Consider the following 23,617-nt stretch of genomic DNA (forward strand, 5'->3'; position numbering starts at 1 on the left):
AGAAATCAGGGCAGGAGAAATTCCAAGGTGTTTGCCTAGCTGTGAGGTGGACTTTGTTTTTAATGATGGGAATAAGACAACAAAAGAGGAAGAATTCAGGCATTTGTTTTCTCTGTAGTCTGAGTAGTACCAGAAAAGTGTTCATGTTTGTATGCAGCATAGGGAACAGAATAAATGTGTTGGGTTTAAGGATGTTGCTAGCATCTCTGTTGTAGTGAAAGAAGTTTGTTAAAAACCTGCATGTTGGGGATAAAATTAGTTTTAAATTGATTTGTTTTCAAATGGGTTTAGCCATTCAGATTCAATTTTATCTAAGACATTGAGGGGTTTCTAGACAACTCCTTCCTGAATATTACTATGGGGCTTTTTGGCTTTATACCCAAATTAACAGCATGCTGCATCATTAAAAAATAAAAGAGCTGCAATTTTTTCTTGGCGTAGATTTCTGCAAAGCGATAAAAGACTCCCTATGTTGGTTACAAATACTGTAAAATGTTTACTTTGCTCTATAAACTTGGGCCATTTCATGCTTGGATATATTATATGTGGCCTCTTAAGACCTTTTCCATTTTTCTGCTTGTATCATGTTTGACCAGGGTTTCAGTTCTTATATGCAAGACAGATTTTTGAAGGACAAACCCAATGCACCCTGCAGAGAAAGCAAAGGCAATGAAGGCAGTTATAGGCAGGGTACACATTAGTTAGGAATCTTGGATTTAGTTAATGCCTACTCTTTTATTGATGGAAAGTTGCAGTTTCCCAGTGCCCTCATTTCCCCATATTTAAAACAGGAATAAAATTGACCTGGCATGCAAACAAGTAATGCTGTTCTTTATTTCTGCACTGAAATACTGGAATTTCTTTGCTAAGAGATATTTGTTCATTATTAGACCAAACACAAGTTTCTCTTTCTCCAGTTGCAATGCTTATACAGAGAAATCCCCAAGCCTCATACATTGTAGATGTTCCTAACTCTTGAAAGTATCAACAGAAGAACCATATGCAACTTCCCAGTGAGGACTGTGCACCCCAAATCCCTTCCTTCATAATCCCATATTAGCACAAAACCTTCCCAACCAGAAAGTGCAGTCTTCAGATTTTATGAATTGTAAAAAAGGATTACAGCTGGCTAAAAGCTTCTCAGTAGCGTTGATAAAATTGCCTTTTGCTGTCCCAGTAATAAAGAGTCAAGGACGGGCTACTTCTGCCTTGAGCAAGAGAGGAGCTGACATTGGACTTGTTCTGTGGGACAGTGCAGGGACTCATTCCTCAAGTATTAGGCTAGTTACTCATGTGATTGCAGGTCACATCCTAACCCCTAGATCCGGCTGAAAGCCAATAATTTAGTTTCATAAAATAGTTTTGTGTTGTTTAAGTTTGCTTTTTCATTTTGTTGCAACAGAAGCATGGCTTCTCATGCCTTTTGGTGTAGCACATGGATAAAGGGTGTAGACATGGGAAAAGGAGAATGCATCCTGGAGTAGCTGGTGGACTAGAATCCCAAATACCTCTTGCTGTGCTTGAACACAACAGGGATGCAATCTCCAGCTTTGTTTTCTGCTCTGAAAATGGAGAAGTTCTACTTTATAAAATATGTTCTTATGAAAGGCTTATGTTTTTACTTGTTTAGCTAAATTTTTTGCTAGCTCATTGTTGGTAGCATTCAGTGGATAGCTTTTATACTATAACCTACTACTATGTAGGATTATTTTCCAGATATCTTTCATGTTGAATAACACATAACATCACATGGAATTGACATTTATGAAAAATAGAAATATGAGTGTAATGTTCCTACTGTGAAATTCTGGAGGCAGGTAGTAAGAAATTTTAATCAGCCATTAAATAATCAACAGTTACTAGTTCACAGAAGGTTTTTCAAAATTTTAATTTCTTTGATTTCAGGATATTGGAAATGACAGATATCAATTTCAACAGGTCTTAAGGAGTTGGAAGTCTGACTCCCATTGAATTTAAAAGTAATTTGAACATTTTATTACCCTAGGCTTCCTTGAAAATCCCAGCATGTGTGGGTTGGATTACTTGTTCCTTTACTACTGAAACCAGTGAATTGTGGCTTCTAAATTTCTAGTCCTTGAGAAGTGTATGGATCTGGATAAGGAGAAATGAAACATCCTCAGTTAAACTTTGAATTCATGGAAGACTTTGTAGAGGGACTTTCAAATACCTCATAAGGAGTAAATTCAGTTTCATTTTTCTTCTTGTTCATCTTTAGGGTCCATCTCATTCTGTGGAAAAGACGATGTGTGTGTGATACCTTTTCCTTTTTGTTAGTTGCATAATTTAAATAAGAGAACTCCTCTGTAATGGGAAAAATTGTGGTGTGAAGACTGTTTTCTTTACTGAAAGCACTTTTTTTTCTTTTTGTAGTGCCAACAGAAAAGAAGTACTTGCCATCTCTGGCTATCTCTAGATATCTAAATTTATCCTTGGGCTGTTACCTTGAATTGCTCTCAAAAACATTCAGACTAACTTACTAGCCAGTTACTCTTTAGTTTATTTTTATTTGAGTTCATCGGTCTAAATTTTTGGGAGGAAATGTTTTCAGTGAATAAAATTCTCTGAGTATACGTGTTACCTTCTCTTTTAGTATCATCTAATCAATAATTTCAGCCACCCGTCTCAACTCCTTGGTTCATACTGCTTCTAGGCTACATACAGTCTCCATTAACTTCAGAAGCAGTTCATATAGATGCATGTGAAAGAGACTTGCAGAAGAAATCATCTCTATTTATTGTGTGTCTGGTCCTGGAGCACATGAACCAGTTTCATTTCAGATGAAGCTAATGTGGCAGATGCTCTCCAGCTGGGCATTCAAACTGCAGAAGGAAACTATAAGTGAAATGTTCATAGCATAAGCATCAGGTTCTCAGTACCAAGATGTGGCCAAAATCACCTGCAGCCTGGCAGGTAGGGCATTTCCTTGAAAAGGGACTTGTGTATATTGACTCTTTCATGCACAGAAAATAAATGGCTCAACTTTCATACTGTCTGAGCAACTGGTCTAATAATTATATTTCTGTATTTAAAATAAGAAAAAAAGGGTTGGAGGAATTTGCCAACAGTGTTGCCTTTCCTCTTCCATGGTTGGCATAACTTTTAAAGAAGAAAAGGTAAGCTGGAAGGAAACACTGTTGCAATCTAACCTAAAGAGAGGTCTCTCTCTACAGGCATCATCTCCTTGATAAAGGTGCCCTCCTACAGTTCTGAATAAAACATATGAGAAGTGAGATTAAGTCCCGTCCTTAGTATTCCCTATTGCCTAAATTGAGACAGTGGTCTGATAAGCATACCAAGGACTTTTGTATTGTCTTCTTCCGTCCTTGCCTCCCTCCTTCCCTCCCTCCCATCCATGCATCCTTCACTTCAGTTTAGGGCAGGCAGAGCTGAAGGACAGAAAGGAAAAGGAGGAGTTGTCCTCCTCCGTTTCCCTAGGCTGATACAATCTCTTCCATCCCTGGACTTGGGATCGTTTGAGCTAGCGGCTACCACTCGCTGTACAGCAGCCTCCCAGCTCCAGCTTGCTTGGCCTCACGTGAGTCCAAGTGACAGGCCTGAGTTAGCCCAAACTGCCGTGCCGGGAGGAGACCTGAGATTTCAGTATGTTTGTGCTGGGAGATTGGGTGGGAGGTGAGTTGAGGGTCAAACTCCGTGTTTAGAAATGCATAGTCCTAGGCTGGACACAGCCTTGGTCTCTGTAGGGTATAAAGGCTCCTGACTAATGGTAAAATAGGAGCAGGCCATTATTACTGGGCAGTAGGATGAGATCTGCAGGGAGGGCAGTATTCTCCACTTCAGAAGCATGAGAAGTATTTAGCATGGTTAGGGAACAGTTGTGTCAGGCTTTGAATCTGCTGTGGTAAGCCAAAAGTTCCCTTGCCAGATTCTATCATGTAGCCTCTTAAAAAGTTACTAAATGGCCTTCCTTTTGTTCTGCTCCACAGTTCAAACTAAAACATGCTACAGAAGGCTGTCCATTTTGTCAGAAGTTGGCATTTTTAAAAGCAAAAAGTGATTCATCTCTGAAGACACATTTCCTTTTGATAGTTAGATAACAGTAGAATAATGGAGATCTTTCAAAGTAGTTATGCAAAGCAGCATACTATTAAGCCACAAATATAGTCTAAATTCAAAAGATAAAATGAGGGTACTTTAACTTCCTCTGTAGTCTGTTTTGTATATCACAAGATGACAGCTGTAGGTCAGAAGACAGACATGCTCCTGGCAAGTGATGTGTATATGTGAAGAAGAACTTCCTGTGAGATATTGACCTGGTCACGGTCAGCTGCTCTGAAATTTGTTAAGCAATCTATCTAATATGTCTAAGGAGTAGCATATCAGAATCAATCCATCCAAATGCCTCAGGAAGATCAATAAAAGGATAATAAATCCAATAATTCTCTGTGATCTGCTCTGGTGCGAAGCTACTGGGGAAGCCTTATATGGTATGAAGATTAATTCTAGTACACATTTGTTATGGTGACAAATGCCCTGCACCAGAACTGTGGCTGGTGAAAAATTAATTTAAAATTCATTTTCAAACTTTATTTTCTGCAATAATCTGCTGTCATGAAACTGAATGTCAACAAATGGCAATTGCTGAGGATGTTTTCAAAAGTGAAATAGACCCAAAGTTTACAGGAGCTTTCCAGCCTGTTTTTGCTTTTGTTCAGCAAAATTTCTGTTCAGCAAAGGAAACATCTCTGGCTTTGATACTGTTCTAATTTTTAAACCATAGTAATTATAACAATAAACCATTTTTTAAGTATAATACAGTAAATACAAAGTCTGAAGGGGTAATAAATATATTTAGATAGTTAATATCCTTACCAGATTAAGAACACTAGTTATCAGTCCTTTATGAGAAGGGACCCCCTCCCCCCCCCCCCCCCCCCCCCCATGCCTCCACCCTGCTGTTCAGATGCAGTCCTGGGAGTCAATAATTTTTTGGTTTCATTAGACTGTGGTAGGTATAGAATCTGTATAATCTAGAAATGATGGCACATACAGTTTGTTTATTATTTTCCAGTTGTTACACTAGCTCAAACACCTTTAGGAATGAATCCTAGCACTTCTGCTTCTGACTGAATGACACGAGAAAAGTGACCTTTCTCAGGGCAAATCACCACATCTAGGAAATATTTTTGCATGTTTGAAAACCTCAGAATTCTATTTGTGAGCTCCATTCTAAAAATGTTCAAAGATTTGGGGACTAGCTGCATCTCTTCAAGTCAACTCCAAAGGCTTCGAAGATCAAGAATAGTACTTTAGCCATCTAGATCTTGGTCAGTGAAAGAAATTGGTATTTATTTTAAAAATAAAGAACAAAAAGTTGAAGTTTCAATTTACAAAAGTAAAAGCAGAGCAACTACTAATTCACATAAAACACTATTTTCACAATCCGAGTCTGCTAAATTGCAGCATTTGGATTATAGACTTTTTAAAATTTTGTAGATAGTGATTTTTTTCATGTTCCTAAATTTTTGCTGCACAAAAATCTGACCATGCTTTAAAATCAAACAGGATACTCTTTGTCCTCTTTGTTCATATTGTCATACTATCATAGTTCATGCCTTTTATGAAACTAGATATGGAAAAATTTATGTTGAAAGCAAAGTAGATCATGGAATCGAAGAACCTCCCTACCCCCAGTCAGTGACAATTTGTTATAGAAACACTCTGCTGATACCAGCTCACACGGCTTGTTGCATTGTTATAAATTCAAGTCAATGATGTCTCATCTTCATGGATGCCAATTCTGGGATGCATCTCTGAAGAAGAGAATTCAGTCCTATTTTAGATGTCATCTTTAACTGCAGACACTTAGTGTTGCACCCTTTCTGCTCCAATTAGTGATATTTCAGTGAAGATAATAGGTATAATTTCATTAAGCCTTTGCCTGCAGGCTTCTTGGTGTCTAGTGGAAGTCAGCTCAAAATTTTAGGTGGCCAGTTTTAATAAGTACAGGTATCCTTAAGCAAATTCAGCAATATAACACATTCTGGATGAAACCAAAATGGATTTTAGGCAGTAATACTGGTGAAATAAGTAAAGAAGTCTTTATAATCTTAGTGAGTTGCTTCTTGGGTTAGCCTGTAGTTGTATTGCCGGAGTTGTCTTCAGAAACACCAAAATGGCACTACCCAAGTAATTTTGGAGATTGTATTGGAGCACTGTAATCTTTTTAGTACAAAAATGTCAGGATTAGAGAGGAAGTATTTCAGGTTCTGGTTTGTAGTGTTTCTCACTGTTGGGAAAGAAAAAAAAAAGACAATGGGAAAATAATAAACTAAAAAGAGAAGTTAGGACTTAGCCTATTGCCATTTGAAAGGAGAAGGGAGAAGACAACACCTCGGTTCACTTTCTGTATTTCATAAGCTGTCAGTTCTTGTTTGTTCCCATCACCAGACTGTAAATTATCTGCTGTCAAGGCATTGAATTGTGAAGGATTATTTTAGCAAAATGATACATCAAGGAAGCTATAATGGTGGCACAAAAGCAAGGATAGGAACATTTGCTTTTATCCAACAAAGAGATACTGGTTTAAGATGTTCACACTATCAGCATAGCTACTTTTGGAAATAACCAAAGATGGCTCATAAAATATTTTCTTAGTTTGTCAACAGCAAATTCAGATGTTGTGTGTTTATTTAGCATGTGGACAAAGCTAGGATAAAACAACATTCAGACTACTGCAGTAGGAACTGTTTTGCCTGCTGTGCTTTTATTAGGCCACAGATTCATCCAGATCATTAAAGTTCAACTTATCTATACAAGTCTTTTAGAATAAGGTGAGATAGCACTAATGCAAATTAAAATCAGCTTTTTATGGCAGTGTAGAAATACATGTTATTTCTGATTAGTGACACGATGTTTCATTTCTGCCCTTCCCCTCTCTGTGAGGGTTATTTCCTAACTGGAACAGACAATTCAGCTGCTGGGTTGCCTCATATGAAAAATGATGCAACATGGAGTTCATACATTTGAGGGCAATTTGTAGGCAATATGTTTTTAGTGTTCATAGGTTACACCAGTAGATAAATAAATAAACAAATAATGAGGCCAAAAGAAGAAAGCAAGGATGGTACTTTGCATAACAAATTGATATTCAGAAGTGTCACCCCAAGTGGACAAACATAAAGGATCAAGCAGACTAATTGAATGTTGTTATTTTCTGTCACCTCATTCTGAAGCTGGAATGGGAACACACTGCAATGTGATGGAGTATTGAAAGTCCAGGGCACATTGACAGCACATGAAACTTCCAGACTGTGTATGAAGAAAAAGCTTATTTTTACTTTTAACACTTTTTCCCCCTTCTTTCCTGAGTGGGCTCTCCTCTGTTGAATTTTTGTAGTGCCAAAATATTTATAATTAATAGTCATGAAGGACTGTATTTTGTACTTTCATTTTACGTATTTTGAGACAATAACCAAAGTGACAATATTCTTAGTTGTAAATGCCATAAAATCAGTCACCTTTGCTCAAGTAGTTTTGAACATTATCATTCTTCATAGTCGTTTGTTGGGTCTTTCACACCAATTCTTGGAAAAGGGGAAGAGCACTATAACGTCTATCCAGCCAATGATGACTATTCAGCACTGTGCAGAATGTATTTTTCAGAATTTTAGACAGACTTGAGATCCTCCTTTCTTTTCTGCATGCTTTGGAAAAAGAAGACCAGCCTCTAGTTCCTCAGGTGCTGCTCTGATGATTGGCTGAGAAGATGAAGCCCTGAGAGTGTAGTGTTGAGGTTTCACTTCTGAAAGAGAAGAAATAATACAGGACTGGGTCTCTAGCTTGTTTGAAGCTAGGGCTTGGCTGTGAGCTGAAACTTACTGCATCTTTCCTTTAGAAAATTGTTCAATCCATAGAATTCTTAGGCAAGGCTTGAAGATTTTATTTAACTGTTTATATTTTACTCTTTTACCCTAGTGTGGAAGGCAGCAGGACATTGATATTTCATGGTAAATTTGTTCCTATTACACTTACCTTAAATAAGAGGTTATTCTCATTCCCTATCCAAGAGAAAAACTGTGGTAGCATTTAGCATATAATGTCTCAGTGCCATAAGATTTTGTTTTGGTATTTTTTTCCCCTCCCATGAGCTCTGTTGTCTCTCACAGAGTTTGGTTTTGTTTTGCTTTAGGAACAAAAAATTTTATTTCCATTATAGCTCTACTTCAGACCCTCCACAAGATGTTGATTTGAGATGGGTGTGCTATAGTCCCTTAGTAAAGACTTACACTTTATAACTTTGAACATAGTTTATAATTTCTTATTCTATGGACTTTGATATTTTGCCTTCATCATTTATATATTAAATGCCACGTTTGCTCAGCTATGAAGTAGAGGGTGCTAGTAGGACCCTCTTCCAGCATATTTAAAGTGCATTGGATCTGACTGGAGTTCCTTGACACAGATGAATTTGTATCAAGCATTCTGGGTAAATGCCCTGAAAGATCTGGGGTTTTTTAGGGCAGTAGTACATGGTTTAAGTTATTCTCCTATGCCTGTTACTAAGATTGACAATCACTGTGAAAGTGAATAGGGACATCGTGTTATGAAAAGTAGTTGAAGAGATATTAATTATGTGGTTTTTTTCTTTATGGTACATAGTTATATACCCTTTTCTCACCAGGTTGAAACTATGTGAAGTAAAGGAGAATGTCATATTGTGGTACAATTATTGAATTTTGTATTGAATGGCTACCACTGAGGGACTGAAATTTCAATTTATTCCATAAGCCACATAAAAGCAACAATGCCAGTGCCTGGTTGAATTAAAATCTGCATTTCAAGGGTTAACAATGTTATGCAAATAGTAGTTGAAACCCAATAATTTTACCTATGCATGGCTTTGCCTATGGGGATTTCTGTGCATACTAATAAAGAAAACCAATTAGAAGCATGACAGGCTTGTTTTCTTGTTTGGACCTACTCATCTACAGTATGTGCATGACTGACATTTTGAACCATGTGTCTCCTGAGGTTTAGTCTTGTAATCATATATATATCCATATAAGTAGATACCCAGACATGATAAACACATAGACCATAATTCAACAATTGAGGTTAATGAAAGGGATGTGTACCATACTGGGATCAATTGCCTTGTATTTTTGTGTACCTTAAATATGTATTACTTTCAATAAAAAAAAAGTAAAATTGCCTTGGATAAATAATTACTTACTTATTGGATACATCAATTATAAGGAAAATATTTTATTTGCATTCTGCAGGTAGGCACGTGGTTTACAGACTTCTTAGAACAAAATATTGAAAATATTTATTTTCTGTCTTCAGTCACTAAAAGAATTTCAAACTCGGAAGGACACTTTGTTGCGAGACATTTTCTATTTGCCCTAAAATTATATACTTTAACTGTTGTCGGCATACCTTTAGTTAGAGTGCTAGAGTGAGGTTCTGCTACTCCAAACAAAGAGGGAAAGGGATATATGAAGTCATTGGTACTTTATACAATAAAGGATTAAATGAGTCTCTTGTAAACTTGATTGCCACTCTATTGAAGTTATGCATGTTTACACAGTATCTTGAATTTGGCTGAGAATCTGCTGATGACTGTGAAAAGAGAATGCCTGAAAGTAATATTTATAAATTTTATATATATATTTTTAAGGGGGCTTGTATTCATTGTAGTCTCAGCTTGTTCTTTAATAATCAACTCCTCCTTCTCCACTTCTCCTTCCTATGTGTCTTCATATTGGTTGTATACAAGTCCATGTGGATTTAGGAGCACAAGTCAGTTTCCACTTTGGTTAATGTATTATCAAAAAAATTAATGAAATTACAATAATATGACCTTCAATTTGACATACACGGACCTCTTTAGTTCACTTATGTCTAATTCTACAATGCTTATCTTCACACTTTTACAATTACTGCATATTTTGAAACTGTTACCATGGTATTCAACATTCTGTTGTATACTGGATACTTGGCAGTTACAAGAAAACTTAGACACTGAAGTAACAGTGTCTTTACTTCCAAATGGTTAAAATCAGTTTTTCAAAGAAAGGCACTTCATTATATTTATAAACTGGATCAAGTTTAATGATGATGATGCATAATCCATAAGACATGGCTTGAACTCTAGATGTCAAGTTGAGTTTGCCAAGTTGAGAAGTGGTGAAGTTTTGGGTTTTTTTCTTTTCCATTATAAAACATCAGACTTGATAGGGATTAATTAAACAACAATAATCTTGGAATTACACAGTGCAATGTTTTTAGAGTCATTGTTTCTGAAAGAACTGTGCATTGTCTTTATGTTACAGGCCTGGAAAGTAACATTTTCTGTAGATGTCAGCTTCTGTCTTGTGTGATGCCCTATTCTGGTGATGCCACATGCAGCACCAAGCGCTACTGGCAAATGGAAGAGGTCTCTTAGAATAAGGTAGGTTTCTTTCTTTTTCACAAGGGCACAGCTTGATGAAGTTCCTCATAATTACTTTTCTATTTAATATAAATGAAGTCAAACAGGTATTTTAAGTCTTCTAAATTTTGGACAAATATTACCAATCTCACAGCTATTGCTGCTACTACTTTGTTGTACCTCTAAAGTTATCAGCAGAAGGTATTTTCAAGGTATCACCATTGCACTGCAGCAAAAACCACCATTCATGATCAGCAACAGAAACTGGGAAATAAAAGGATATATTTTAATTCCTGTCATTGGTTGTGAGAAAAAGTAGAGTCCATAATATCAAAGATTTCTATAATGGACAAAATTCATTGCTTGTAGTCTTAAGGACTATTGAAATAGGCAGCAGAAGAATCAAGTGCACATGGTCTTTCTTCAACATAGTGCTGCAAAAAATGGGTTAAAGCACATTGGAGCTAGGAAAGCAAAAAAGAATATATATGGAAATCTTAGAACTGGGGAAACTGGGAAAGAGATGTTTGCTTGAAGAGGACCCTTTAATTAGCAAACCCTGAAGTGCTATAGGGTAATTGTAGAAGTATGACACCAGAGGGGAGCAGTTGTGAAAATAGAATATTGTGCCGGAACCACGTTTCACTTCATCTTGACTTGTCATTGGTTTTGGTTGCTTCCTCTGTGTTGGTTTCTACCAGAGCTATTAATGCATCCAGGTGTTATACTGGGCTACAATGTTCTATGAGCTTTCATTAGTCTCACAGTTTAGTTCCAAAGCATTTTTGGGATGTTGTGACTGTTACCTGTGACTACAAGTATACTCTGTAGTCCCTGTGCATGTGTTGTCAGAAATAGCATATCTTAATTAGCACCCCATAGCTGAGGTTATTTTTTAATAGAATGGTTTAATGAGAGTGATTTTGAGAAACGTTTGCATATTGTTTACGCACATCATCTCTGGTCAAAGTGCAGTGCAATGAATAGATACTGCCTAATGGCATTAGTTCCAGTTTACTATTTTCTCACTGGTAAAAGACATATTGAGGTGCGAGTTTGTTACTTAAACATGGGACTGGTAAATATGACACAAAACCTGCAATAGACCCACAACCATCTGGAATGGCAGCTGAGCCCTTGGCAGGATACCATAGGGTATGCAAAATGTACTAGTTGCCTATGCTTAGTGGTCCTATCCTATATATTAGATTTCTATCACAGAAAACAAGGCAACCTGACCTGTTTCAGTTTGGATTGTGAAAGATTGTAATCCCAGATTCAGAGATGATGTTGTAAGTGGGGGTACCTGGAGACCTGCAAGAAAAGAAGAGTTGAAATGAAGCAAGTAACGCAACCACTAGGAAGATGTAAGACAGTGGGGGTGGGGGTGGGGCTTAATTTGTCTTATTTTCCATTGATTGCTTTTCCTACTTCTACTCTTCATGGGCTAGCAGCTCACCACTTTCAAGTAAGAGACATCTTTTCTGAGTTGTTCTGTCATGCATTATTTCATAAAAAGAAATGTATTAATTGCTCTATGCTGTACTGCATCCCCTCATTGTGTACCAAGTGTAAGGGAAGATATTACCGTCGGTATCTGACATGTGGAACTGATTTGCCTCCATTGGAGTTCAGGGAGAGGTCTTGGCTATTACAGTGGAAGAAAACATTACAAATTATGGGCACCCCGCCTCGTGATGCTTCATTTGTAGTTTCCATTTGTGATGATATACTATGAATAAAATATGGGGACAATATCCCAGCCCCACTGAAATCAGTAGGATTTTTTCTCTTAACTTCAGCTAGGCCATGACCCTGGGAATCTCTGCTGGCTCCTGGTGAAGGATTTGTTCTATTCATGCCTCTAACTAGACCTTCTCTGAGGACTTAGTTTTTAATATTACTATCAAATCTGCTTCTTAGGTAATAATTCTTTTTTATTGAAGTTTATTTATATTTGATTTGGGGGATCCTATGCTCAAAGAAAAACATGTTTCTATACCTATATTTTTCTATCCGTAAATATGACAGTATTGTTAGGGGTAATTATAGACTGACTCTCAGGATATACTCTCTGATAAAAAGAGAGAAAGGACTTCAGAATAATTTCCCAAAGGATGGCGTAGCAATCCTACAGGTAAGATACAATATAAAACTATTCTGCTTGTTGAAGGCTATAAAATGGACTGCAAGAAACAAGGCTTAACTCTGAGAGAAAAGACTAGATCACTTAATAGCTCTTTAATATTACTAGTTTCTACAGTCACAAACTCTTTCCTTGAGCATATTGTGGATTTTCCTTTACCAACCGTTTTGATTTGATAAGCTTATTTTTGTCCATGGGTGAAAAGTTGTTCTCAAGTATTATTCTTGCTTTAGTAATAGACTCTTTCACACTCCTACATTTGGAGCATGTAACACCCACAGGTCATCCCTAACTTACAAAACCTTCTACTAAAGGGCATCAGAATTCTTATTTTGTACATAATTTTTCTTTCCTATCAGCTTCCTATCAGCTGATTAAAACCATTTCATGCTGCCTGCATTTTGCTTCATCCCTTTAAAACTATGTATAAACCATACTTTCCAGCTTGAAATCCCTTGCTGAGATATTACCCCCATAGATAAGTACTCTTGCATTGGTACTTCCTCTTGTTTGAGATGGTTAGCATTGCAAAGAGGGTGGGAGCATAAGATTATTTTCACCAGAGAGGAAATACTATGTCTGTCTGTCATGGGTACTGCTGCATTTAATTCTGCATACTCTTGCTGGTGTCATAGTTTGTTACCTTGTCGACTGAGTTGTTAGAGATCTTTAGGACAGTGATGTTGTATGCATGGGTATTATATATGTAATAAACCAAAATATTTAGTCTTGCTAGGTCCTGTTACTTTTTGACCAACTCACTGAATCAGTATTAAGCATTTGCTTTGTTAATTAACTTGCCAAAACATACCACTTATTCAACTGGAAAAGTACCAAGAAAACAAGACCTTAGTGTTCTTCTCATCACAGTTGTCCCAGATTTTCAAAGTATTTGAAGTACCCTGGAGGAAGATAAACTAATTTGTAAAGGAGCCAATATAAATAAATCTATTTTTATACAAGATTTCATAATGATAAGAACGTTTGATGAAGGGAAAATGGTTCGGTGCAATTTGTAACTTGGAGAACATAATACATTTGACTCCTTTTTCTGTGTAACACAAAGAGTTCATATGTTGCACAATGTTCATTTTTAATTAAACATTTTATCATCACACAGCCTTTTATTGACATTCCTCATAATAGAGCAGATAAGATCTTGACCTACTCTTCAATAAAGCAATGTATAACTCAATATTCTGGCATACACTGTTCCCCTCAGAATTGAACACATGATTTTCTGATTTAATTTAAAAATCTTATGTACTTTTATTCACATTTATTTACTTTAACTTCTCAGATTTATGCCCTTGTTTGACTTATGCAATTTGGATGCAACAATTTCTTGGACTATTACTCTTGCTCGCTTGAGCTTTTAGCTAGCCTGGCCATTTTATTGAATTTTTCCTCCTTTCTTTCTTTCGTTTTTAAAATTTGCAATAAAAAGTGATTTATCACCTAATCTTTTTTCCTACTGTACCTTTTGAGTCCAATTTTGATTAGGTGCACTAATTTCACTCACTACTGCCTTAATCATAGGTTTATAGAGTTTCTGCTATCCCAGAAATTCCTTCAGATACTTTATGAGAAGAGATTCCTGAAGATGTCCCCAAAGATGAATTGCAAAGTTGATCCCTGTCAGTAACCTTAAAGAGCCCTGTGATATAAAGCTTCCCAGGATCATGCATTTAGCCATACTGATAAGCATTCCTGTAGCTTGGCAGGATTTTCTCACCACCAGTGAAGCTGCAGCAAGGGAGCAGGAATCAATCCCTTCAATTGGTAGTGGCCACTGTGGTGCATGCTAACCCAGGAGACATCTGGAGACAAACCAGAAGTTGGCCACAGAGTGGCATCTGGAGGGGATAAGCCTACAGTCTCTTTTCCAGGGTTTGCTGTCTCCTATGTTAGGTTTATTATGTCAGAAACTGTAGTATTCCTCTACATCTGAAAACCAGGATTCTCTACTGTTTTGCTGCAGCCAGTCACCCCTTGTGAGTTAAGCACCCACCATACTCATCTGAATAGGAGTTATATGTAGAAAATATGACATCTGCCTACTTGCTGACTATCAGGTGTTGCAGGACCCACTTTCCCAGTAATCTCCTAACCTCTTCTTATATCAGCTCTCCCAGGTGATAACCACTCAACTACCCTGCACTTCTCTTCCATCCTCTGGAAGACCAGGTCTGGGCATTTGCTGTTCGTCCTTATCCTTGTATTCCAGATCTGTCACTGTTCACTGTAAATGTATATTGATTTCAGCTGATAATTTTGAGATAATTTAATGAATGAATTTGAAAATACTTTAGGTAATATATCACAGAAAATGCAGAACTGCCTTGCAGCTTGGAAAGAGTTTTAAAAACTGGGGAACACTAAGCTTGACTATTGAGGATGTATTCCTTACACCATCACAGATTTCCAATCTTGCTTTGTCAGCACAGCAGAAGTCAAAAATCACATAGAGCCTCTGAAAGTTGGAAGTTACCATGTGCCAGATGTGTATCTTTCAAAATTAAACCTTTCAAGCCTTTTTGTCATCAACAAGGTCCAGATCCTCAAGGATAAATAGGTATGTAATATATTGAACTCAGTAGTTATTAGATGCTTGAACTAAACCTTGATTTCTGATTTTGTTCTGATTTGTTTTTTCCTTGGGATGTTCTTCCCCCTAAAACCTCCAGGAAAATATACTGCCACGTTATTGGAAACATAGAGGTTCGTATTCAAATTCTTTAGCAGTGGAGAGCCTGGAAAGTATGAAAGTGTGTGACTTGAAAGAAACAGTGCATTGTGTTTTGTTAATTGTTCTAGAAGGTAATTATTTAGGAAAAATTAGTAAATCTAACAGCATATGTAGCAGATTCATGGCTAGCTGCACCTGGCCAAGTTGGAGAATAGTATCAAGGGAAACACAATCAAGGTATGCCTAGGGTACCTAGGAAGCTGTCAGCACAGGTGCCAAAAGCCATGCTTCTCTGGCTTTTCTGCCACTGCCATCCATGCTTGCTACATTAAGCTAAATTAGGTGACTGCCAGGAGAAGCTAATGCCATTGTTTGCTGTGCAAGCATATAATTGATACGTTAAAGGTGCAGGCCCTTACCATCCCCAACAGAAGAGGGGGAAGACATCTGAGAAAATGAAAAAGCTGATAAAGATGTTAGTCGTATCCATCCCTGAAAGCTCACATATTAAACCAGACCTAAGTCGTATCGGATGAAGCTGTCCATTACATTAGAGATACTGGACATAGCCACTGAAATAAAGATACCCAATTTTAATGAGACTGTTGGAACAGGGAGACTCAGTTTATGCATAAGAGGACCCTGCTTTTCAGAGGCAGAGATGAGAGCGCTCATGAACAGGCTCATTTGCTCTCCATTGTTCCTCCCACCCTGGGCAGTCCTTCAGCTGACTTGAAGGGTAGGAAGGAATAACATGGGTATTTTTCTTGCTCGCTTTGTTTTGGGGGGTTTTCTTGTTTTATACCTCTCCAACTTTGGGTTGGCTGGCAGTGCTTGAGCTAGCTGAAGAGACTGCAAGCTGGGATGGTGACTAGCCTCTTCACAGATGCATTGGTATTGGTTTTCCCCCAGCTTTTCACCACAAGCTGTCCTCTAGGTATTTTAAAGGGCTTCTGGAATTAATAAAATAAGATCCTGGGTTTAAAACATACTTAAAACATGTTAGAAAAAAAATATTCTATTGTATTTGCTGTTGAACATTTGCCTAAGTGCCCTCTTTTATGTAGGGGACTAATAGGAAGATCTTTTTTTCCATCCTTAAACAGAAAGTAAAGTAGAATATTTATAGAAGTATGAAAAATCTTAAAATCTAATCCTAATGTCTTCAATGTAAATGTTGATAAATGAAGTATTTTAAAATGCACCATGTAGTATGTAGAAGCTTGTTTTCATGAGAACCACTTTAAAAGCAAAAGTTAGATGGTATGTTTACTAACAGAACTCAAAGAAATGCAGATGTTGTTTGTTTTTCCAATGAGAAATATTTTATATTGGGTAATTAAATAATAAAAAAAAAAAGCTTGTGTAGTTGTGTTTTGGTATTCAAAGATACACCCTTGCCAGAGGGAAGGTGAAAGTGTAGTTTAACTAAGTCTGTAATCTCATTTCAAGAGATCTGTGTTCAAGTTTATGTAAATTAGTATTTTACATCCACTTCCTCGATCACATTGTTTACATAGTATGTACAGCATATAATCTGGCACAGTTAGCAAGCCCGTATAAGTACAAATCAGCAATGGGCCACATCAGTCAAGATCCGGATGACCTAGATAGGTAGTTCTGGCTTTTTTGCATGCTGAATTGTCAGCCTTCTAAAACTCATGAAAATTCACAACCACTTCATGTAAAGTCTAATTTGCTTCAGTATACACTTGAAGCAGGAAAAAAGTGTGCTTTAAGAAGACAGGAGTTATGTAGCATTGTTGTTTCTGTGTATATTTGTTTAGATTTTGTTGAAAAGGAAGTCTGTTGACTATGTGCTTTGCTTACATGCAGTTCCTTAAGAATGGATGTGTTTTATTTATCAGCTTATTACCTGACAAAATAGCAGTTAGTATTAAATTTAAAGAATGTTATTGGAATATTCTAAGTGCATTATTTAAAATGAGTGAATAAACTTTATCTTGTTAATGTTGTATTGGGATATAGCCATTGCAAATCTCACTATTTTAGATAGATTTTATGTATATTTTTATATATATGTTTTTATATACTGATATCAAACTCTTATAAAGTAAAAAAAAATATCTGCTAACTCAAACAATTTAATTCTATTACATTATTTACATGGACAATTAGGGTGTTCTATTAAATTTTTTTTTTTAAAAACCCACTTCAGTATTTAGACCTTTTTAAGTTCACAGACTGTTATGTAGAGAATACATATTGTACTTAGAACATGTATATATAAGGTAAAATAGGAAATAGGTAGGTATTGAGGAAAGCTGGCTGTTTAGTTAAGGCATTTAGCTAAAACTTGGAAGATGCAAGTTATTTTGGGGGAATAATGATGAGAACATTTCAAAAAAGATGGAAATATTTACATTTACTGATGAGACTTCACATTCTTAGCTAGTTCCAAGGATATGTATTATATGAAGGAAAGAATTGTCCAAAAAAGTACAGGTATTTTGACCAGGACTCTCTACTACTTTCACTACAGTGTTTCCATTGGTCTTGACAGAGGTTATTAAGTTGAGGTTATAGTTGGCATGTGTTTTAAATGGATACAGATAAAGAAAAATAGTGAGATGTGTACTCTACATTGTAATGAGGTGTATATATATATCTCTATGACACTTCATTTTTATGCAACTTCCTGCTATGATGTTCTCCTCCCCCTTGTATCCACACGCACACTGAATTGCAGTTCTGGTCTCGATTTAATGAAAGGATATTCTTCTGCTCTGCAGTTGCTCTCAGTTGTTGTATGTATTGCTCTGATATGGCAGCTTTCACTGTATCCATAAAATATGAGTAAGCGTCAATAAGCTATCCAAGAGAAAGGAGTTTTAAGGAGGTATTTGGATGAGGAGACGATGACCATACAAAAAAGGAAGGGGAGTTCTCTGAGTATATACTCAGGCACTGGGGAGAAAAGGAGGTCATTTGGGCAACAAAGCCTGTTTTCATCCTGTCACAGGGTTAGAAGATATGTTGAAATTGTAAATGCCATGCGGCAATCAGTGTGTTCTGCGATTGTGCACATATTGGTGTAATGAAGCTATCTACTCATCCTCTGCTCCCTCTGCAGTTCTCCAGGTATTCATAGCATGAAGTCAAAGCCACGTTCACCAGTCACAGATTCTGTGGGGAAAAAAACCAACCTGCAATAAGTATTTGCAAGAACAGTTGCACTGAAAGTCCCGTTTGAACAAAGCATTTTAACTGATGTGAAAGGAGATTCCTTAGGCAGTTGCAAGCGTTTGTGGAGAATCAGCAAACAGAAAAGGCCTTCTTGTCTACATGGTTTGGGCTACCCAATCAGGAAAAGCACACAGTTTTGTGAATTAAGTGACCAGTCATGCATCGCGAATAATGAATAGTGATTGTTTGTATTGGTCAGTTAAAAATTGTGTCGTAGGGTCAAATATGTTTGCATACACTGCTCAAGGACTTGTGACTAAAAAAGTAATTAATAACACCCATGATCTATTTGCAGACACCTGGTGAACAGATTAAGGGCTCAATCCATTGATTATGTTTCCCAAGGAGCAATTCCACCAGCTCTAGCTAAAAATGTGTAAAATCAAGACTAGAACAGAAACAGTTTCATCATGTACTAGCAATGCCCATCTTCAACAACTGCTGCAATATATCCTTTATTGATATGAATATATCATACGATGGATTCTGTACCTGGTTTTGTGATCCCCGTCAGACCAAAGTAGCAGACCCCCAGGCCTCCAGAACCTTTAAATACCTGTATTATTTTTGAATTAGCTTGTGAGTATGAGATATTGTCACAATAATGATATTCTTCTACTAATGATATTCAGTAATGATTTAGCCAAGCCCTGTTCAGAGGTCTAATCTGCTTTTCCAGGAGTTTGTACTTACTGCAAGGAGCAAGCGCTTTGAGGTCACCAGGCAGAAGAGGAAGTCTTGGTGAGTGAAGTGTTGGGCAGGATTGGTCCCAGAGACACAGGTTCCATAAAGCTTTTCTCAATCCAGTGACGACTGCATACAGAAACATTTTCCCAATCAAGGAGGAGGAGGAGGGAGTGGAGGCCAGGGCTGGAAGCATGCAAAACTCAGAACCACAAGATTTTTAATTCCATTGTATATTTAGTGCAGTTATTGTTCATCCAGGGCTTACATGCTACTCTAAAGAACAAGTAAAAACTGCAGCAATCTCTCTGAGTCATTGCATTTCACGCAGGTTTTACTTGAATACCATATTATACTTTGTTCCTAAAAAAAAAAAAAAAAAAAAAAAAAAAGTTTTTGAGAAAGGAGTAAAGGGGATTGCTTTAGTTAGAAAACAGGGTGTAAACTTTAAGTCATCTAGTTCATAAAATCTTTAGTGTCTTTCTGCTTTTTATTCCATAATTGATTACTAGCACCCCCTTTAACCCACCTTAAAGGGCAAGCAGGAAATTCATGTTTTCGTTCATCAGCCCATCCCTCTGAAAAGCGTTCAATATTAAAACAGTTTGCGAGGAGCAAAGGCAGAAGAAACAAGAGGCCCAGTTAGACCGTGGCAAGGTTAGGAGATGCATGTCTGATGCCTGCAGCAAATATCAGCTCTTGTTCCTGTACAATTTTTGCATGGGGAGACCAAGTTAATTGGGGTATGGCTCTGTTCTTTCCTTTATGTGTGACCTTTTATTATCTGTGGCCCTGTAGTTCATGCAGTGTCATAAAGCTGTGGGAAAGTCTTGCAGCTAGTGTTATCAGCTGTTGGAAATTAACTTAAAAATGAAATATCTGTGTTTCCTTTTGCCTGAAGGTGTCTGGAAGTCTGTAAACTGCTACGAAGGTGCAATTATTGTGGTTGTGATTTTGCTGTAGCTGAGTGTTGTTTGTGCATCTTTTTCCCTTCTTTCTCTCCCCTTCTTTCCCCCTGCTTTTTAGTGCAAGCTGTGGGCTGGCAATCAGGTGTTGTGCTGGGTGAGGGGGTTACTTTAGGAAGGGGTTTACATGGCATAATTCCCACGAATGTAGGAGGAGGATGAAAAAGATAAAGAAATTTTGTTTTTCTGAGCTAGAGGATTCTCTGCATGACTTCCCCACTGATGGGATCATGTGCTTTCAGGCTGAGATTTTATTAACAATTCAAATGGAAATTGAGGGCACAGGAGGAGCAGATTCTCACATAAACTTGATCTGTCCATGAATGCAGTTCTCTGTTTGCCCTGACCCTGCATGGCTTAAGACACTGCCTGTGAGGCCTGAGTGCCAGACACAAAGACCGAAATGAAAAGCAAGCACATTCCAGTAGTCTGCACAAAGGCAATGAAGCAGTTTCTAGCCGTCTCCCCAGGGAGAGATCTTATCTCCTTGTGGCTAAAACCCTTTAGAGTGTTTATTTGTACTCTAGCACCCGAGGTTTATGAATTGATATGGATGCTGATTAAACACTGTAAATTTCCTCAGCGAGTCTTTTGGGGAGGCACGGAGGTGTTCTGCATGTATTTTCTTTCCCAAATGCTTATCAATATTTATCAAAAGGTTGCTCCGGTTTCCTGATGAGTGAACGCAGAGGAGTGCTGAGAGGGAAGGCACTCCAGAAAGTACATTCGTTAACAAAAGTCATCACCAGCCTTAGGAGAGTTTTGCAAAACTTTGGCTTTAGGACACGTTGCCTGTTTTTAACGTTTAAAACATTAGCGCAGACTGTCACCGATACTGGACGCTTGTGCTTGCCAGCACTCAGGAAGGTTTCCCAAGTAGCTGTACCAATGAAATCTTGTGTCTACTTGGTTGACCTTGTGCTATGAAGCCAGCGGTGTGCAGCACGGGGGCAGAGGGAGGATGCGTGAGGCCAGGCTGCTGTGGCCGCATCTGCACGGCCATTGCTTTCCGCCAATGGCAGTCAGTGGGTGATGCTGCCTGTCAGGGAAATTCTGCTGGGGATGAGAACTGGGGGGTGAATGATGGGGGCTTGCTGGTGGGTTTTGTCATTTTCTTGAGACTGGAGGTGGGAAAGGCAACGAACATATCCCAGTGTGAAAATAGAATTCATATTCCCTGTCGCTGCCTGATGTTAATATTGGCAGTGTCAGTAAATGCTGGAGATCCCTTAATCAAACTATTAAACACTGATATTCCTGGCTCTCCTAATCAGGCTTCCTTTTATGAAAGCTCTCTAAAACGATAGGAAAATGTAAGTAAACAAATGTTTTGACTGTGGTAATTCCAAAGAGTCACAATTTTAATTGCCCTAGTTTTCCTTATTTTCAGCCAAAAAAAAAAAAAAAAAAAAAAAGGAGGGAAAAAAGCCCCAAACCAAAAGCCAGCAACTTTTAGATAGGAAATCATAACCATGTGTTTTTCCATTTTTCTTAAGGCGTTTAAAGGTTTCAAAACTTTTGATACTCCTTAAAGTAGTTAAATTAGTGGAAAGAGACTAGCAAAGGATATTGATTCAAATAGTTTTGTTCCTCATTTTTATGGGGTTATATTATCCAAAATTAATGGTTGTACTTAGGCAAATTGTCAGTAATTGGTGCCAAAATTGCTTTATTGCTTTTCTTTCATTTGATGGTAATTAATGGCCCTACATTATTAAGTTCAAACCTCTTCTGCATTTCTCCTTCTCCATAAATATTCTGGTAATGTGTCAGAGTAAACTTTTTTCTACTGTATGCAATAATTGCTTTATAGAAATGTGATAACAAACAGATTTCTGGCATAATTTATAGAGATGTGATAACAAACAGATTTCTGGCATAATTTTTCCTGAAATAATGTAAATGTTATTTGTTCAAGAGCTTGAAGTCATTTTGATATGAAGGAATAAATTAGTAACATAATGTGTTAATTGATTCATGTGGTAAAACATTAGTTTTTCATATCAATTTAGCAACTTACCCAGCAGTCACTTTACAAAATCTAGTCTTTTTTTGTTTTACCAGTTAAAATCCCCCTGCCTTCTCTCTTACTATTTTACAGTGTGTTCGATGAAATGGTTCTATTTCAGTGGCCTAGAATAACACCACAGAATTTGTCATCATATTTTCTACCTGTTAATGAAACTGGTTTTTGGTACAAAGCAGTGTTTATCCGTGTTTTCCAAATTATATTATTTTAATGCTATGTAACTATTTTAAAGTCTAGAATAAATGCACTAAGTAAAAGCCACTTCCATTTTTTCATACAAGCGCTATGGAAAAAACAGCTTTTCTATGTGTGTGTGTGTTGTTTGTTTCCTACGAATTAAAAAAAAAAAGGGTAATGAATATATGTCACAAAATTTGATGTATTGAACATCATATACCAAAGCAGAATAGAAAAGGAAGGAGCTAAATATTAAACAACTATTAAAAGGGAGTTTTGATGGTCTTGTAAGAATAAATTAGTAAAAAAAGAAATTACTGAAAACCAAAACCACTTCAAAATATAGGAGGAAATATTTTACAAGCTTTTATACGTATTCACAAATTATACGTATTTTCTCTGTTGTCTAATCCTGTAGTACAAAGCTGAAAGAACTGTATCTTTCGTTTCAGTGGTAGAGGATTGCACTGATGATGAAATATTGCCTCTGTGATTGTTGCCCAAGTCCTATTTATCTTTATCTTAGTTATACTCAGAAAGTTTTCAAAATTATGATTTCTCATTCTTTGAAGTGCTTGTTTTCATCTTTTATCATGAGTTATGTTTGAAAATTAATTGTAAAATAAGGTGTATAAATTTATAAACATTTCAATCATTATAAGGTGGTTGTTTAAATACAACTTTAGAATTACTAAATTTTATATGCAAATTCATACCTCTTTTTGACGTGATTTTTTATCCCCCCCCCCCCCCCCCAAGCAGTTTTTTGAGAAAAAGGAGGGAGAAAATTGACATTTGGACTTGGAATTTTTAGTGTTATGTAAGTGCTGTTTCTTGGATTAAAGAAAAATAGTGAAGTAAGACTCTTGGCAAGTTGAATTATTTCAAATTTGTTGAAGGAATTTTATTTTATTTTTTTAAAGCGTGCTTCAGTTATGAAAACTTTAACTTTGTAGCAGAGTCACAATGCATCAGTAATTCTGAACTTGGTCCCATCCCTGATTTCCACTGAGGGCCCTGTACCTCCATGTGTTTTGAATGAAATATGTGTAAATGTCTGTATTTCGAAGGCAGCCAAGAGAAGCTGTAGCTCTTTAGTGTACCAGCAAAGAATGGTATTTTGCAAAACAGCTTGAGCTTGTTTTAGTGCAGTATTTGTAGGTGAAAACTGCTCAGGCAGCAGACAGAAGGTTAGTGCTTGCCCGTGTTTCCACCTGCAACCCTTAGCTGGTATATTTGTGCATATCTTATTTCTTTGTCCTTCTTGCACCTTTTTGTACTTTAAGACCATTGCTCTGACTGTAAC

General features: G+C 37.1%; 1 protein-coding gene and 1 long non-coding RNA gene across 6 annotated transcripts in view; one reads left to right on the top strand and one right to left on the bottom strand.

Moving 5' to 3' along the window:
• Positions 1 to 23,617, bottom strand: part of NRIP1 (nuclear receptor interacting protein 1) — an 895,475-nt gene that overhangs the window by 567,530 nt on the left and 304,328 nt on the right. The gene's annotated exons all lie outside the window — the stretch shown is intronic.
• The window catches only part of LOC126049084 (uncharacterized), a 241,950-nt gene that overhangs the window by 42,537 nt on the left and 175,796 nt on the right, over positions 1 to 23,617 (top strand). For both annotated transcript variants that reach the window (XR_007509086.1, XR_007509087.1), the window contains one exon: positions 10,317 to 10,435. This is a non-coding gene — a long non-coding RNA (uncharacterized LOC126049084). The remainder of the gene's footprint in view (positions 1 to 10,316; positions 10,436 to 23,617) is intronic.

The sequence above is a fragment of the Accipiter gentilis genome, chromosome 21 (genome assembly GCF_929443795.1).
Source record: "Accipiter gentilis chromosome 21, bAccGen1.1, whole genome shotgun sequence".
Taxonomy (NCBI): Eukaryota; Metazoa; Chordata; class Aves; order Accipitriformes; family Accipitridae; genus Astur; species Astur gentilis.